Raw genomic sequence first — 17,106 nt, forward strand, 5'->3', positions numbered from 1 at the left:
TATAGTATGTGATCTAAGTCCTGCTTTCCTCTTTTATTCACAAGAGATTTGGGTACTTTATCAGTAGTCTTGACTCTTAGGAGTGAGGGAGGAGAATTTTGGCATCCAAAGTCTACCACTCTTTTGTTTATTCAGAACTCTGTCTTTGCCTTGTGACTGTTAGCTTCCAGAAATTCATAGTTACATAGATAGATAGATAGATAGATAGATAGATAGATAGATAGATAGACAGACAAACAGACAGGACATACCAAGACTATGTACTATGTAAAATAATCATTAGAATGGATTAGTTTTTCTTCAGAGATCATAGTACAGCATTTTATCTCAAAAAAGGCGACTTTGGCCCTTGCTGAGTGTCGCAGTGGATAGAATGTCATTCCAGCACGCTGAGGTTATGGGTTCAATCCTCAGTCAGGGCACGTACGGTCAGGCCACGTACAAGATGGAATCAGTAACTACACAACTAAATGGAACAACTAAGTGTAACAAGTTGATACTTCTCTCTCTCTCTGTCTCTGTCTCTTTCTCTCCCCACCCTCCCTCTCACCGTCTCCCCATCTCTCCCTCTCCTTCTCTTTCCCCCTCTCCCTCCCTTCTTCTCTCTCCCTCAAAATCAATGGAAAATTAAAAAAGAAAGAAAGGTGACTTTGGCAAGTTGGCATAATGTGAGGTTTAGTAAATGTCTATTAAAAATTGACTTGTTTTAATGTTACATCATCATGACCTATGATCTTGTCAGTCAATGGGAGGAGACTAGATTTCACTTTTGAACTTTCATACTTCCGAGTCTGTATATATATGCATTAATTTATAGCTCTCATTTTATATATAGGTAGATTTTTGGAAATACCCTTTTCTTTAATAGAATCATTTTATATAGATAAAAGATGTTTGGTGTTTAAAATTAACCTTATGACAACTTTTTTTGTAAAAAATTAACAAGGATTTGTTTGGTTTATAGATAGATTATGAAAATAGTCATATTTCCATCTGAAGATCAAGTCAAATATTAATTAAGAACTGACAAGTATATTATATTTTATAATAACATCTTGCTGGGATAAGGAACCCTGACACAGATTTCAAAACTGTAATAATGAGGAAGCTAAGAATTAAGAAACCTTGAGTTACAAAATGAGTTCTTTGCAACACAAATGATTTTTAGCTGTTGTCAAGTGATGAGCAAAAACTCAGAGAGATAATCCTAATCAAACTCTTCATTTTACTAGGTCAAAGCTGTTAAAACCTGCCTGAGGTTACACAGCTAATATAATATTTTTTGGCAGAGACAGAGAGAGACTCAGAGAGAGGGACAGATAGAGACAGACAGACAGGAAGGGAAAGAGATGAGAAGCATCAGTTCTTCATTGCAGCACCTTAGTTGTTCATTGATTGCTTTCTCATATATGTGCCTTGACTGGGGGGCTACAGCAGAGTGAGTAACCCTTGCTAAAGCCAGCAAACCTTGGGCTTCAAGCCAGTGTCTCTGTGCTCAAGCCTGATGAGCCGGTGCTCAAGCTGGCGACTTTGGAGTTTTCAACCTGGGTCCTCTGTGTCCCAGTCCGATGCTCTATCCATTGCGCAACCGCCTGGTCAGGCTACACAGCTAATTTTGAGTGATACCACAGATCCCTGGACTACCTCTGGCTGTGTGTTCAGCATTCTTGCTTCTTTACCTTGTTGACCATTTCAGAGAATCAGAGAACACCATTTTTTTGTCAAGGGGCAAGAAAAAAGTAGAAGAAATTTTTCCTTTTTTCAAATACGTATTGGTAACTAGATCAGCTTGTTTGAATGAGGAAAGAAATTGAAGAGCAGGGACAAAGACTAATTTCATCACTAACTTTGTTTGGTTTCCTTTCTTTTCTTTTTTGTTTGTTTCTTATGTTATTACTTTTAAATAACTTATCTTTTTCCAATGAGTAGCAAAATACTGTAATAATTCCCTAGAATTATTTTAATAGTGTTCATCATTAAAATGTAAGCAGTGACATTCTGGATGATCAGATATCTAAACAAAATAAGAAAAAGAGAGTGGTTATTTACAGTATCTAAGATAAGGCCTCTTCTGTTTAGTGAGGTAGCCAGTTAAATAAACAATCTCTGTGAACTATTTCTGCATTGTGAAATTGAGGGTGGGGTGGAAGAGAGAGCTCAGATTAAAGTGTCACATTAACCACAATATAATGTTGCATAATTATAGTTAAGAAAGAGGGATGAAGGTGAAAACCATCCCTATATCATCTTTCTTTTTGTCATAAAACACCAAGAAACCTGCCTTGAGAATACTGAACTTTAATTTGATAATTAAGAATCTTTTCCATGTAGTTAGTAGTAATCTTTGCAAGAATGTTTTGTGGAAGTGAATTTGTTTTAATAACTATTATATGAGGTCATACTCAGCTTCTTGAGTATATAATATATGCAAGACCTTTATCTGTATACAAAATGTAATTTAAGTTGCATGTCAGCTTTTTGAGGTAGGTCTGATCTTCATTTTTACAAACAAGGTAATTAGGGCTTACCCTGATTTAAAAAAAAAAATTTTTTTTTAGAAACTGCTTATTTTTTGTTAACCTTATTTCCATTCTGTTAAGAGTCTGTGAAAGAACAGCTAAGTCCCCCTCAGTGGTTGTTCCCACCTATTCAGTGGTCTGAGCATTGGGGGCTTCAGACCAGTCTTCAGTAGGAAACTGAGTAGCCACAGAGGGCATCTGCATACCTTCAGACCAGTCTGTGACCTCAGGCTGAGCAGCAGTGAACTTGGGAGCTGGAGCAATCCATTCATAGGAAATTCTTTTTTTTTTTTTTGTATTTTTCTGAAGTTGGAAATGGGGAGGTAGTCAGACATACTCCCACATGCGCCCAACTGGGATCCACCCAGCATGCCCACCAGGGGGCGATGCTCTGACCATCTGGGGCGTTGCTCTGTTGCAACCAGAGCCATTCTAGCACCTGAGGCAGAGGCCATAGAGCCATCCCCAGCGCCCGGGCCACTTTTGCTCCAATAGAGCCTTGGCTGCGGGAGGGGAAGAAAGAGACAGAGGAGAAGGAGAGGGAGAGGGGTGGAGAAGCAGATGGGCGCTTCTCCTCTGTGCCCTGGCCGGGAATCGAACCCGGGACTCCTGCATGCCAGGCCGATGCTCTACCACTGAGCCAACCGGCCAGAGCTCATAGGAAATTCTTAAATTTAACTAAGACCAGAGGGCTAGTACATGGCTGAGTCTAAATTCTTTGTTCATTCTGCTGCAGCACAGGTGCCTCAATATTGTACGTTTTTATCATTTATTTAGTGAGAAAAGTACAATATAAAGGCAGAGCATGTAGGAGATCTTAGAAGGATCTAGATTGCCAACAAGTTGGTAAGCTGCCAACTGTTGGAAGATACATCTTAAGTAGACTAATTTTCCTAAAACACCTAAGAAAAAATGAAAACAATTTGTCTTAACAATAAAGCAAGCCTGACCTGGTGCTGGTGCAGTGGATAAAGCATTGGACTAGAATGCAAAGGACCCAGGTTTGAAACCCAGGGTCACTGGCTTGAGTGTGGGATCATAAACATGACCGCATGGTCACTAGCTTGAGCCCAAAGGTCACTGGCTTGAGCCCAACCAAGGTCACTGGCTTGAGCAAGGGGTCACTTGCTGTGCTGTAGCCCCCGGTCAAGGGGGCTTTCACATATGAGAAAGCAATCAATAAACAACTAAGGAGCCGCAAGGAAGAATTGAAGCTTCTAATCTCTCTCCCTTCCTGTCTTTCTGTCCCTAATCTGTCTCTCTCTGTGACTCCTCTCTGTCTCTGTCAAAAAACAAAATGAAACAAAATAACAAAGCAAGATTTGAAGTTCAAAAACTAACTCTTGTGTTAGAAATGGGTAAAGCAGAAATTTAAATAAAAGAAATAAATGAAAGTTTCCCATTGCTTTTCATATCTGTTTTCAAAAGGCCACTTCTGCTAGAAATCCAGAAGTCACCAGTCTTCCTAAACTCCAAACAGTGCTTTAAAAAAGGAAAAGAAATAATTGGCTTATTGGTCATTGCTTTCAGATAGTGTGATTAGCAGGTAATCTGGCAGTCATTAGCAATGATTATTTTTAATTCTGTGTTTTTGGATATTTTTCCCCTTTCAAGTTACTATAGCCATATGTAGGGGCAAGACAGGAGTGCTAGAGCATTGTCCTGAGAAGGTTCCACTTTTCTTTTTGAGCCTTTCATTAACACAACATGTTAACTTGGAACTCACTTCTGTAACCATTTTATTTAACTCTGAAACATTCTCTGCAAGTGGTTATCTGGCCTCTCAGAATCTCTCAATTAAGGCCATTCTACTTGTGGATGCCTCTGTTAGACAAATCCAGCATATTGAACTAACATCTGGTTCCTTGTATTTCTCCAGTTAAAGCCAATCAGTATTTCTCCAGTTAAAGCCAATCAGAATTGTGTGTAATGCCTCTGCAGGCATGAATTGATTTCACAATGTGTGTCTCTGAATAGTTCCTTATCCCTAGACTTTTGCAATATTCTTTTTTAAAATTTTTAATTCAACAAATATTTATTGTTTTAAGCATTTTGTTTTATTTATTTTTTACAGGGACAGAGAGAGAGTCAGAGAGAGGGATAGATAGGAACAGACAGGAATGGAGAGAGATGAGAAACATCAATCATCAGTTTTTCGTTTCAACACTTTAGTTCATTGATTGCTTTCTTTTTTCTTTTTCTTTTCTTTTTTTTTTTTTCAGAGACAGAGAGTGAGTCAGAGAGAGGGATAGACAGGAACAGACAGACAGGAATGCAGAAAGATGAGAAGCATCAATCATTAGTTTTTCATTGCACGTTGCAACACCTTAGTTGTTCATTGATTGCTTTCTCATATGTGCCTTGACTGCGGGCCTTCAACAGACCAAGTAACCCCTTGCTGGAGCCAGCGACCTTGGGTTCAAGCTGGTGGGCTTTTGCTCAAACCAGATGAGCCCTCGCTCAAGCTGGCGACCTCGGGGTCTCGAACCTAGGTCTTCTGCATCCCAGTTTGATGCTCTATCCACTACGCCACCGCCTGGTCAGGCAATTGCTTTCTCATATGTGCCTTGACCATGGGCCTTCAGCAGACCGAGTAACACCTTGCTCGAGCCAGCGACCTTGGGTCCAAGCTGGTGAGCTTTTTGCTCAAGCCAGATGAGCCTGCGCTCAAGCCGGGCGACCTCAGGGTCTCGAACCTGGGTCATTCGCATCCCAGTTCGACGCTCTATCCACTGTGCCACTGCCTGGTCAGGCTGTTTTAAGCATTTTAAATGTTAGAATACAGTAGTAAATCCTCACTACAAACACTGTACTGTGAAGTATTACCATCTCATAAATTAATTTATAAGTAAGAAAAATTGAGGTTGAAGTGATTTGTCAAGCTCACCCAATTAGTAAGAAGTTTACTGTATGTTAGAACCAAGTCTTTCTAGCTCCAAAATCGTGCTTTTGACCACTGTTATTTGCTAATGTGAGTCTTGCCAAGGATAACCTTGCAGCCATCAATAAGACCTGAAGTAGATAGCTCAAGGAAACAGCTGACCTAAAGAATGTCTTAAATAACCTTTTAGCTATGAGATTCTGGGATTCCTTGAGATGCTAAATGAATTTGTAACCTGGGTTCCACTGGTAAACTCCAAATCACGTAGATTGTTGGCAGTCACAGGTTCAGATTTGTGGTTTGAACATGAGTTCACTAAGGACGCCAAAGGTCCATGAAAAATATTGAGTGCTTTACAGATTAAATATTGTCCTCATGCAGAGGTCAAGCTAATCTTCTCTGTATTGTTCCAAATTTAGAATATATGCTGCTGTTTTATCACATCATAATTTTGAATATTTAGTCATGCTGGTACATCACTCTTAATTTTTCAGTTCTTCAGTATTGCTCATAAATCATGGTCTCCAAAGCAGAATCCGAAGCTCAGATGTTGGTTATAGTGGTAACAAGAGCTGAACTATCACTTTCCTAATTCTAAGATACTATATGGTTCTTTTAGTATGCATAATTTCTTTTTCTTTTCTTTTTTTTTTTTTTTTTTGACACAGACAGGGGCAGATAGGGATAGACAGACAGGAAAGGAGAGAGATGAGAAGCATCAGTTCTTCGTTTTAGTACCTTAGTTGTTCATTGATTGCTTTTTCATACATATGTGCCTTGATGGGTAGGGGTGGATACAGCAGAGTGAGTGACCCCTTGCTTAAGCCAGCAACCTTGGGATTCAAGCTACTAGTGACCATGGGTTCATGTCTATGATCCCACACTCAAGCCAGCAACCCTGTGCTCAAGCTGGTGATCCTGTACTCAAACTGGATGAGCCCATGTTCAAGCCATTGGCCTTAGGGTTTTGAACCTGGGTCCTCTGCATCCCAGTCTGGCGCTCTGTCCACTGCGCCACCTCCTGGTCTGGCAAATTCTACCTACTTTTGTTACAGCGTTAAAGATGAGGCATAATGTCAATTAGTATTTCCTACCCCCAGTAGTACCACATGCTTCAGTGCTTCAGTGCCTAAATTTTCTTGACTTTGTATTTACAGTACTGTTTAATGTATAGCCATATTCTTCAGAATAATTAAGAAAGTTTGTGGCATGTTTAAGCATCTAGACATTTATTATACGTAGATCTTTAGTCGCTTTTGTTTTTTAATCAGTGCTCAATTTTTTTTTTTTTGCAAAGCATTGTCTTCTTCAATGTCTATGATCTCTGAAATCCAAAGAAATTTTGTCTTAAAAAAATTCCAACTCAAAATAATAGAAATTTCAGTGTACTGAGGTAAAAGAAGGCTCTGGAATTATAATACAGCATCTCTCAGGAAATCAGATGTGGTGATGTGGGATGGCCTGAGTCTATTGAGCACTAAAAGGAAGAATTTCTTGCTAGCAATTTCTTTAACAAAAAATTATTGGCCCTGGCTGGTTGGCTCAGTGTAGAATGTCAGCCTGGTGTGTGGAAGTCCTGGGTTTGATTCCCGGTTATGGCACATATGAGAAGTGACCATCTGCTTCTCCACATCCCCCAATCTCTCTCTCTCTCTCTCTCTCTCTCTCTGTCTCCCCCTCCCGCAGCCATGGCTCAAATGGTTCTAGCAGATCATCGCCTAGTAGAGGGCTTGCTGGGTGGATTTCGGTCAGGGTGCATGTGGGGTTCTGTCTCTGCCTCCCCATCTCACTTAATAAAAATAAAATTATTTTAGAGAGAGAAGAATGGAGAGAAGAGAGAGAAATACCAGTTTGTTGTTCCACTTATTTATGCATTTATTGGTTGATTCTTATATGGGCTCTGACTAGGGATTGAACCCACAACCTGGTATATTGGGACAATGCTCTAACCAGCTGAGCTAACCGACCAGGGCTAGCAATTTTTTTCTTCTTAGTGTATAGTAAGATAGCAAATGTTGCTTGTTTATCATACTTGTGATTTAATGATCTTCTTAGATTTTACATCAATTTTTTTACATTCAATATTTATATTAGTTTCAGATATACAGCATAATAGTTAGATATTTATATAACTTAAGTGTTTCCCCCAATAAGTATAGTACCCACCCTGGCACCATGCATAGTTACAGTATTATTGACTATCTTTCCTATGTTGTACTTTACATCTTCCTGACTTTTTTGTAACTACCAATTTATACTTTTTTATTTTAATTCTTTTTTTAAGCATTTTAATTTTATCTATTTATTTATTTTGTGACAGAGACAGAGAGAGGGACAGACAGAAAGGGAGAGAGATGAGAAGCACTAATTCTTCGTTGCAGCTCCTTAGTTGTTCACTGATTGCTTTCTCATATGTGCCTTTACCGGGGGGCTACAGCAGACTGAGGAACCCCTTGCTCAAGCCAGAGACCTTGGGCTCAAGCTGGTGAGCCTTGCTCAAACCAGATGAGCCCGCACTCAAGCTGGTGACTTCGGGATCTCGAACCTGGGTCCTCCACATCCCAGTCCAATGCTCTATCCACTGTGCCACCACCTGGTCAGACTGTACTTCTTTTTTAAAGGGGTTTTTATTTTTTTAAATTTTTTTTACAAAGACAGAGAGAGTCAGAGAGAGGGATAGATAAGGACAGACAAGAACAGAGAGAGATGAGAAGCATCAATCATTCAGACTGTACTTCTTTTTTAAAATTAGTTTTTAAACATACTTTTATTGATTGACAGAGACAGACAGACAGACAGACAGAAAGGGAGCATCAGTGAGAAGCATTGACTCGTAGTTGCTTTCTCTTTAGTTGTACATTGAGCTTCTCATGCTGCCTTGACCAGGGCTATGCCAGTGTTCCATTGCTCAAGCCAGTGACCTTGAGCTTTTCATGCCAGCAAACTTTGGATTCAAGCTAGCAAGCTTTGGGTTTGTGTGGATGATTCCCCCACACAAGCCAGTGACTGCATGCTGGCTGCCTGTGCTCAGAGCCAGCGACCTTGGGGTTTCAAAATAGTGACCTCAGCATTCTGGGTTGATGCTTTTATCCACTGTGCCACCACCTGTCAGTCACGAATTTGTGCTTCTTAATCCTTTGTCACTCAGCCCCCCAACCCTTCTCCCATTTGGCAACCATCAGTCTGTTTCTGTATTGTTTGTTCATTTATTTTGTGTTTTAGATTTCACAAGTAAATGAAATTATATGGCATTTGTCTTTTTCTACTTAACTTATTTCACTCAACACAGTACTCTCTAGGTCCATCCATGTTGTCGCAAATGTTAAGAGTTCATTCTTTTTTATGGCTGAGTAGTATCTCATTGTATGATATTTATGTACTACATCTTCTTTATCCAGTCGTCACATATTTTTTTTATAATAGTATTCTGAAGTGCTGACACTTTTGTTGACACTGTTAGACAAATTTGATCCTACAATGCAAAGTTGTAATCTGGAAAGCATTATCTGATATTTTGCTTTTCTGGTTTGGGTGAATTGTTTTAGTTTGAGAGAAATTACTAGATTTGGTTTCTGAGCTAGAATCTTAATCAGATATTGACAGATTTATTTGAACTTAACTCTTCTTTTTAGCATATATTAGTACCAGGTAATTAATTAATTCCTTTCTTACCTTACTGGGAAAGATGATATTAGGAAGCTTTCATATCATGATTTCTGGAGATCCTCTGCTTATATCTTCTGGTACTGCTGAGAGTATTCTTTAATGAATTGCTAATTCTGCTGCATTGTACTAATGATTCTTACTGTTTGCAGTATATTTTTAAGAATTTTCTTGGTCAATCCTAATACACTCCCAAACTCTTATTTTAAATTACCAAGCAGGTTATGTAACTAATTTTTTTTTTGCTTTTTTTTTTCTTTTAACAGAGACAGAGAGAGAATCAGAGAGAGGGATAGATAGGGACAGACAGATAGGAATGAAGAGAAATGAGAAGCATCAATCATTAGTTTTTCATTGAGACACCTTAGTAGTTCATTGATTGCTTTCTCATATGTGCCTTGAGGGGGGGGGGGCGCTACAGCAGACCAAGTAACCCCTTGCTCGAGCCAGCGACCTTGGGTCCAAGCTGGTGAGCTTAGCTCAAACCAGATGAGCCCGCACTCAAGCTGGCAACCTCGGGTTCTCGAGCCTGGGTCCTCCGCATCCCAGTCCGATGCTCTATTCACTACGCCACCGCCTGGTCAGGCAGAACTAATTATTAACAAATTAGTTGTACAAAACATTTGTTGGCCTAACTTCTGAAACTAACAAGGATTATTTTTATTCCCCCTCAGTCCTTCCACCTAATTCTCCCAAATTTAGGGGTTCTTATGTTTAGTAAATAACTTCTGAAAAGGTTTTAAGGCCTCTTTTAAGACTATAGCTTCCAACAAAGGACTTGATCACTTACTCTGCTTCATTAGACCAGAGAAAGTGCAAGAGAGAGACTACGAGACAGAGAAAACATGAAAGCAAATTTAGAATGAATGTTAAAGTGTATAATATCACAGATGACTTAGTAAATATGTTTTTAACTTGTTATATTTTCTCTAATATATATAATTGCTTATTATTAACCAATGTCACCCCAATAAATTTAATTTTTTAATTTAAAAAATTACTATTTTTTGCCCTGGCTGGCTGGCTCAGTGGTAGAGCATTGGCCTGGCGTGCAGAAGTCCCGGGTTTGATTCCTGGCCAGGGCACATAGGAGAAGCGCCCATTTGCTTCTCCACCCCCACCCCCTCCTCCCTCTCTGTCTCTCTCTTCCCCTCCCGCAGCCGAGGCTCCATTGGAGCAAAGATGGCCCGGGTGCTGGGGATGGCTCCTTGGCCTCTGCCCCAGGTGCTAGAGTGGCTCTGGTCGCAGCAGAGCGCCCGTTTCCAGCTTCAGAAAAATACAAAAAAAAAAAAAATTACTATTTTTTAAAGAATCTATTCTGCAATAGATATTGAACAGCTTCACTTTTTTAAGCCCAAGATTGTAGCATCTTAAAGAAAAACTTAGCCTCACCTCCCCCTTCCTTTTTCTTTTCTCTTTCTTTTTTTTTTTTTTTTTTCTGAAGCTGGAAACAGGGAGAGACAGTCAGACAGACTCCCGCATGCGCCCGACCGGGATCCACCCGGCACGCCCACCATGGGGTGAAGCTCTGCCCACCAGGGGGCGATGCTCTGCCCATCCTGGGCGTCGCCATGTTGCGACCAGAGCCACTCTAGCGCCCAGGGCAGAGGCCACAGAGCCATCCCCAGCGCTCGGGCCATCTTTGCTCCAATGGAGCCTTGGCTGCGGGAGGGGAAGTGAGAGACAGAGAGGAAAGCACGGCGGAGGGGTGGAGAAGCAAATGGGCGCTTCTCCCGTGTGCCCTGGCCGGGAATTGAACCCGAGTCCTCCGCACGCTAGGCCGACGCTCTACCGCTGAGCCCACCGGCCAGGGCCTCTTTTCTCTTTCTGATGAGAAAATGGTTGTTTTGTGAAATCCAGCTAGCAAAGACAAGACAGAAATAAATTTATAACTTTTTCACATGCATATCTCTTTTATTAAATTCAGTGAGAGGAGAGGAGGCAGGGAGACAGACTCCCCTGCATGTGCCCCAACCGAGATCCACCTGGCCAGCCCACTAGGGGGCGATGCTCTGCCCATTTGGTGCATTGCTCTGTTTTTCAGTAACAGAACTCTTAGTATGTGAGGGGGAATAGAGCCACCCTGAGCACCTGGGGCCAACTTGCTGCAATAGAGCCATGGCTGCAGGAGGTAGGGGGGGCAAAGCAAGAGAGAGAGGGGTGGAGAAGCAGATGGGCGCGTCTCCTGTTTTCCCTGACCTGGAATTGAACCTGGGACATCCACAAACTGGGCAGATGCTCTACCACTGATCCTGCTGGCCAGGGCACATGCATATCTTGATTTGAGTACTGTGAATGTGAATGAAGTGCTACTGAGTACCTAGTTAAGTTTCTGTTGTGGTGATTTTTTTCCTGGTTTATACAAACCCTATTCTCATTTTTAACACAGAGGCAAAAAGCCCTTCTGTACCAATGAATCTAAGAGTCTCAAATACTAGAATCAAGAAAACTTGAGCCTGACCAGGTGGTGGCGCAGTGGATAGAGCATCGGACTGCAATGCAGAGGACCCGGGTTCGGAACCCCGAGGTCGCCAGCTTGAGTGCGGGCTCATCTGGTTTGAGGAAAAAACCCACCAGCTTGAACCCAGGGTCGCTGGCTCCAGCAAGGGGTTACTCGGTCTGCTGAAGGCCCACGGTCAAGGCACATGTGAGAGAGCAATCAATGAACAACTAAGGTGTTGCAACGCGCAATGAAAAACTAATGATTGATGCTTCTCATCTCTCTCCATTCCTGTCTGTCTGTCCCTGTCTATCCCTCTCTCTGACTCACTCTCTGTCTCTGTAAAAAATAAATAAATAAAAGAAAACTTGAAATTTCTTTTTTAAGGCTAATTCTGCATTTATTGAGATTTTCATCTTAGCAGCACTTTAAATATATATATGTACAAAATTTGTGCCATAAGAGTGAAAGAGATTGCTAATTCTGATCTATTTACCTCTGAGCATTTCTTCATAAGAAGCATAAACAATAATGCATCAGAGGAACTGAATATCAATCAGTATAACCTCTCCTATATAGGTGCTCTGTGGAAAATGTTTTCTAGAACTTTTAGTTTTGAAATGGAAGTGTATTAGATAAAACATATATAATCTTAGGGAGCATATTTCTTGCTTTATTAATAAAAATTTCATATGTTAAATAGCTATACAAGTACACTTTTTTTGTGGCAGAGACAGGGAGAGTCAGAGAGAGGGACAGATAGGGACAGACAGACAAGAAGGGAGAGAGATGAGAAACATCAATTCTTCGTTGTGGTTCCTTAGTTGTTCATTGATTGATTTCTCATATGTGCCTTGACGGGGGGGGGGGGGGGGGGGGGGCTACAGCAGACCCAGTGACCCCTTGCTCAAGCCAGCAACCTTGGGTTCAAGCTGGTGAGCTTTGCTCAAACCCGATGAGCCCGCGCTCAAGCTGGCGACCTTGGGATCTCGAACCTGGGTCCTCCGTGTCCCAGTCCGACGCTCTATACACTGCGCCACCGCCTGGTCAGGCACAAGTGCACACTTTTAAAAGGATAGTCTTTTAATTTATTTTTAAATAATTTATTTTCGAATTACAGTTGACTTACATTATATTAGTTTTAGGTGTACAACCCAGTAATTAGATATTCATACATCTTGCAAATGATCACCTCGATAAACCTAGTACCCTTCTCACACCATACATAGCTATTACAGTATTATTGACTCTATTTTCTATGCTGTCCTTTATTTACATCCCCATGACTATTCTGTAACTACCAATTTGTATTTCTTTTTTTCCCAAGTGAGAGGAGGGGAGTTGGAGAGACAGACTCCCACATGCACCCTGACCAGAATCCACCCAGATACCCCTGTCTGGGGCTGATACTCTGCCCATTTGGAGACATGCTCGCAACTCACCTATTTTTAGTGCATGAGGCAGAGGCTACGTGGAGCCATCCTCAGTGCCCCAGCTGATGCCCTCGAACCAATCAAGCCATGGCTGTGGGAGGAAAAGAGAGAGAGAAGGGGGAGGCGGAGGAGTGGAGAAACAGATGGTTGCTTCTCCTGTGTACCCTGACCAGGAATTGAATCTGGGACTTTTACACTCTGGGCCAATGCTCTACCATTGAGCCAACCCGCCAGGGTCCAATTTGTATTTCTTAATCTCTTCACCACTCCCCCTAACCCTTCTCCCATCTGGCAGCCATCAAAATGTTCTCTGTGTCTATGGGTCTGTTTCTGTTCTACTTGTTTGTTCATTTTGTGTTTTAGATTTCACATATAAGTGAAATCATATGGCGTGTGTCTCTCTGTTTGACTTATTTCAACACAATGCCCTCTAGGTCTATCCATGTTGTTGCAGGTGGCAAGATTTCATTCTTTTGTGTGTGTGTGTGACAGACACAGAGAGAAGGACAGGGACAGACAGGAAGGGAGAGATCAATTCTTCGTTGCAGCTCCTTAGTTGTTCATTGATTGCTTTCTAACATGAACCTTGACTGGGGGGGGGTCTACAGCAGAGCACATGACCCCTTGCTCGGGCCAGCGACCTTGGGCTCAAGCCAGCAACCTTGGGCTTCAAGCCAGTAACCTTTGGGCTCAAGCCGGCTACCAGAGGGGTCATGTCTATAATCCTATGCTCAAGTCAGCGACCCTGCACTCAAACTGGTGAGCTCTTATTCAAACTGGATGAGCCCGAGCTCAAGCTAACAAGCTCAGGGTTTTGAACCTGGGTCCTCTGTGTCCCAGTCCAATACTCTATCCACTGTGCCACTGCCTGGTCAGGCTGTATATGTTTTTGATCTGAAATGAGTGTCTTTTAGACAGAATAGGTAAGGGTCTTGTTTTATTATCCATTCAGCTACCCTGTGTCTTTTGATTGAAGCTTTTAATCCATTTGCATATAAAGTAATTGTTGATAGACAGGTATTTATTGCCATTTTATTATTCATATTGTTTATCTGGGGGTTTTTTTCTTAAAGAAGGCCCTTTAACATTTCTTGGAATACTGGGTTGGTGATGAACTCATTTAGCTTTTTCTGTCTGGGAAACTCTTTAGTTCTCTCTCAATTTTAAATGGTAGGTAGCCTTGCTGGGTAGAAATGTTCATTATAGGTTCTCGCTTTTTATCATTTTGAATATTTTGTGCCTTTCCGTTTTGGCCTGCAAAATCTGAAGCTAGCCACAGAGTGCGCTGGCTCCAGGCCCACCTGGAAGGTGCAGGCAGAGGTCAGTACCACTTGTGCTGCTTGTGCCAGGCCTAGGGCCACTTAACAAGAGGTACGGGCACACTGAGACCAGATGTTGGGGATTTGTGAACCCTTGAAAGATTTTAGGAAAGTCTGTAGCATGAGCTGAGATAGGCCATTTGTATGGAAAAGCCACTAGAATCTGGTTGGGTGGGCTAGCAATGGAATAATGTTTTCTGCCAGCACTTTTGTCTGGGAGGAAGCTGTCTCTTCAGTCTTCGCCTCAAAGCCTGACAATTCAGTTCCTCCCCTAATATCCCTGGCACCTTTTGAGCTGCTTCCCCAGTGCTGGAGCTCAGAGTGAATGAATTCCTCAACCAGTAAGTCCTGGTATGTGTCTTTAAGAGGAATGCCTGGGACTCCAGCAATACTCTGTCTGACTTAGCCACAATAGCTACTGGTTTTCACAGCCAGAAGTTATGGAGATTTCTCTTCCTAGCACTGGAACCCTGGGCTGGGGGCCTCATGCCAAGCTGGTACCTCTTGCTTCTCAGAAGTGACCTCTGCAGTCTGGATATCTTTCTGGATTTTTAACTGCTACACATGGGTGTGTGACCCAGCCTGTTTTGAATCCCCACCCCTTCTATCAATCTGGAGGTGGCTTCATCTGTCCAAATGCACATTTAAATAACCACTTTATCATAATGTAAGACCAGAATGTATTAAATACTATTTTCTGGCTTAAGCTCACCAACATTAAACTTGTTTTTGACAATTATAGGTTATTCAGGACTCAACTGTACTATTATGCAAAAGAGTAACACTGTCCAGGTTTCCTACTCCTTGGAATTGTTTGCTACAAGGATGCAGAACAGCTGAAGAAAACAATAACCCAGTTTTGTTATTGTAAGTGTGAATGCTTATGACTAGAAACACTTTTTTGATGAGCTTTCTTCCATTTTTCATATTCCTTGAGTGTCATACATTGTCTTTACACAATTTGTGAGGAGTTATACCAAATGGTTAAAATTAAGTGTAAGCAGATAAATGCTTGTGAGATTAATATATCTTTCCTAGGAATGTTTGCCCAGAGGGCCTTAGTGTATTATGTGATCTTGCTTAAGTTCCTCTGCATAAATGTGGAATTCAGGCAATTTTCTATAGTCAGACAGTTTGCTTTGTGGAAGTTGGAATAAAGGTTTTATGATCTGATTGTACCTCAGGAGAATTTAGGCCACAGTATTAATTACCTGGCTTGGATGTACATACTATTTTGTGATATATATACCTTATTTTTTTGCTCATAGTTCAAATCATTATATTTTGTAGATTGATACAGAATCAAGACTAATTTGACTTTTGCATCTTATTTTTATCATTCTGAGGGTATGTGTCTCTAGTGTTTTGTTGTGTTTGCTAATGATTGAATCATTGACCAGTGGTGGTTTGAACAGTAATCTTTAGTCCTTCTGTCCTTTTCACAAGGGTAGAGGTTAAAGGGTGGAGTGGGGTGAAATGAAAGTTCCAATCCTCTAATTACCTGGCCAGTTCCCTTGGCAACTAGCCCCTATTCTTAGGTGACTGAAGGGCTTTCTAAAAGTCACTTGATTATTATAAATTCAGGTGTAGTTGAAAGGGGCTTGTTATGAATGAGATGACAACCATTTTATCTTTATGCTCTGAAGCTATTTTGAATATTATAACAAAAGTGTATGGCTAGGGGCCCTCGTGGCCATTCACATGCAAGTTCTCATTGAATTTGGGCAGACGGTAAAGAAATGGCAGAGTTGGAGGATGGTGGGCCATTCTGTTCATTGGTGTCACCAAGACAGGCAAGCCACAAGAGAAACCAAGGGAAAAGCAGAAAACCTACTTTTCCCATAGAGGGCAAGGGATCAGGGAGGCCTCTGCAATGCTGATAGCAGGAACTGAGAAAGCGAGAGCCCCTGGTCTACTTCATTTTATAGTGTAGAAAATTAAAGCCTTTAAGCCAATATACAAATAAGGAAGTCTCTGATACAAAGCCACTTATCTGAGGCATAAATGGGATTCCTCATAAGAGTACACCACCTCCTATCATGCAACAGTCAAGGGTGTGGGGAAAAGCTTAGTTTTGAGAAGACCTTAGTATTAGAAGGGAGGGAAAGGCTTAGTCTTACAACTAAGCCTTAGGCTATAATGACTTTGCCAGCTTATAGCCTGTCTCCCACTCCCAAAGCGAGCAAACATATACATCATATTTACTAACTTATTTGACCAACAAAAAGATACTCCTATTGTTCTTACCCTTTAGGAGATTCCAATAGTTTTAGGAACAGTGATACAGGAACTGGGACAGAAGAGGAAAATAGACATGTATTATAAATCACAGTATCACATGTTCAGTGTGAAAAATATCAAAAAGCCATTCTTTTTTGTGTTATTTGAATATTTTAAATGTTTTTTCATAGATACTGTCTTATCGTTCTCCTTAAAGATTTGTACCCTTGTGATTTTGTTGTTGTTGTTCCTGTTTGTATCTCTTATCATTCACTGTCTGTGGCTTCACAATTCTGTATTATCCCAGTATCATTTTTGAAATCACAGCTGGAAGCTCTGAAAAGCATTCTGACAAAGGAAGACTGAATTGTGACTTTAAGCCAACAATAAGCTATAGGAACAAAGAAGTTAAGAAATTATTATTTTAGATATGTGTCTTTGTCCTTAGTCCTTCAGAGAATTGTGGAAACTAAGAATTTAAATGTTATCTCTTTCTCTTCAACACAATTATAAGTGTAAAATATTCTTCTTGCTTGTGAATCTACTATTTAAAAAAATTTGTGACTTTTTTTTAAATTTTGCATTAGCAATGCCATTTTTATTTATTTATTTTTTTTATTTTTTTTATTTA

The 17,106-nt window shown here is 40.9% G+C and overlaps 1 protein-coding gene and 1 non-coding gene across 4 annotated transcripts in view; one reads left to right on the forward strand and one right to left on the reverse strand.

The window, feature by feature from the left end:
* TMCC1 (transmembrane and coiled-coil domain family 1) overlaps positions 1-17,106 on the forward strand; it is a 248,599-nt gene that overhangs the window by 93,858 nt on the left and 137,635 nt on the right. The window lies entirely within an intron of this gene.
* LOC136314817 (U6 spliceosomal RNA) lies at positions 5,738-5,842 on the reverse strand. Its single transcript, XR_010727397.1, has one exon. It is a non-coding gene; the product is annotated as a U6 spliceosomal RNA (small nuclear RNA).

The sequence above is a fragment of the Saccopteryx bilineata genome, chromosome 10 (genome assembly GCF_036850765.1).
Source record: "Saccopteryx bilineata isolate mSacBil1 chromosome 10, mSacBil1_pri_phased_curated, whole genome shotgun sequence".
In the NCBI taxonomy this organism is placed as follows: domain Eukaryota; kingdom Metazoa; phylum Chordata; class Mammalia; order Chiroptera; family Emballonuridae; genus Saccopteryx; species Saccopteryx bilineata.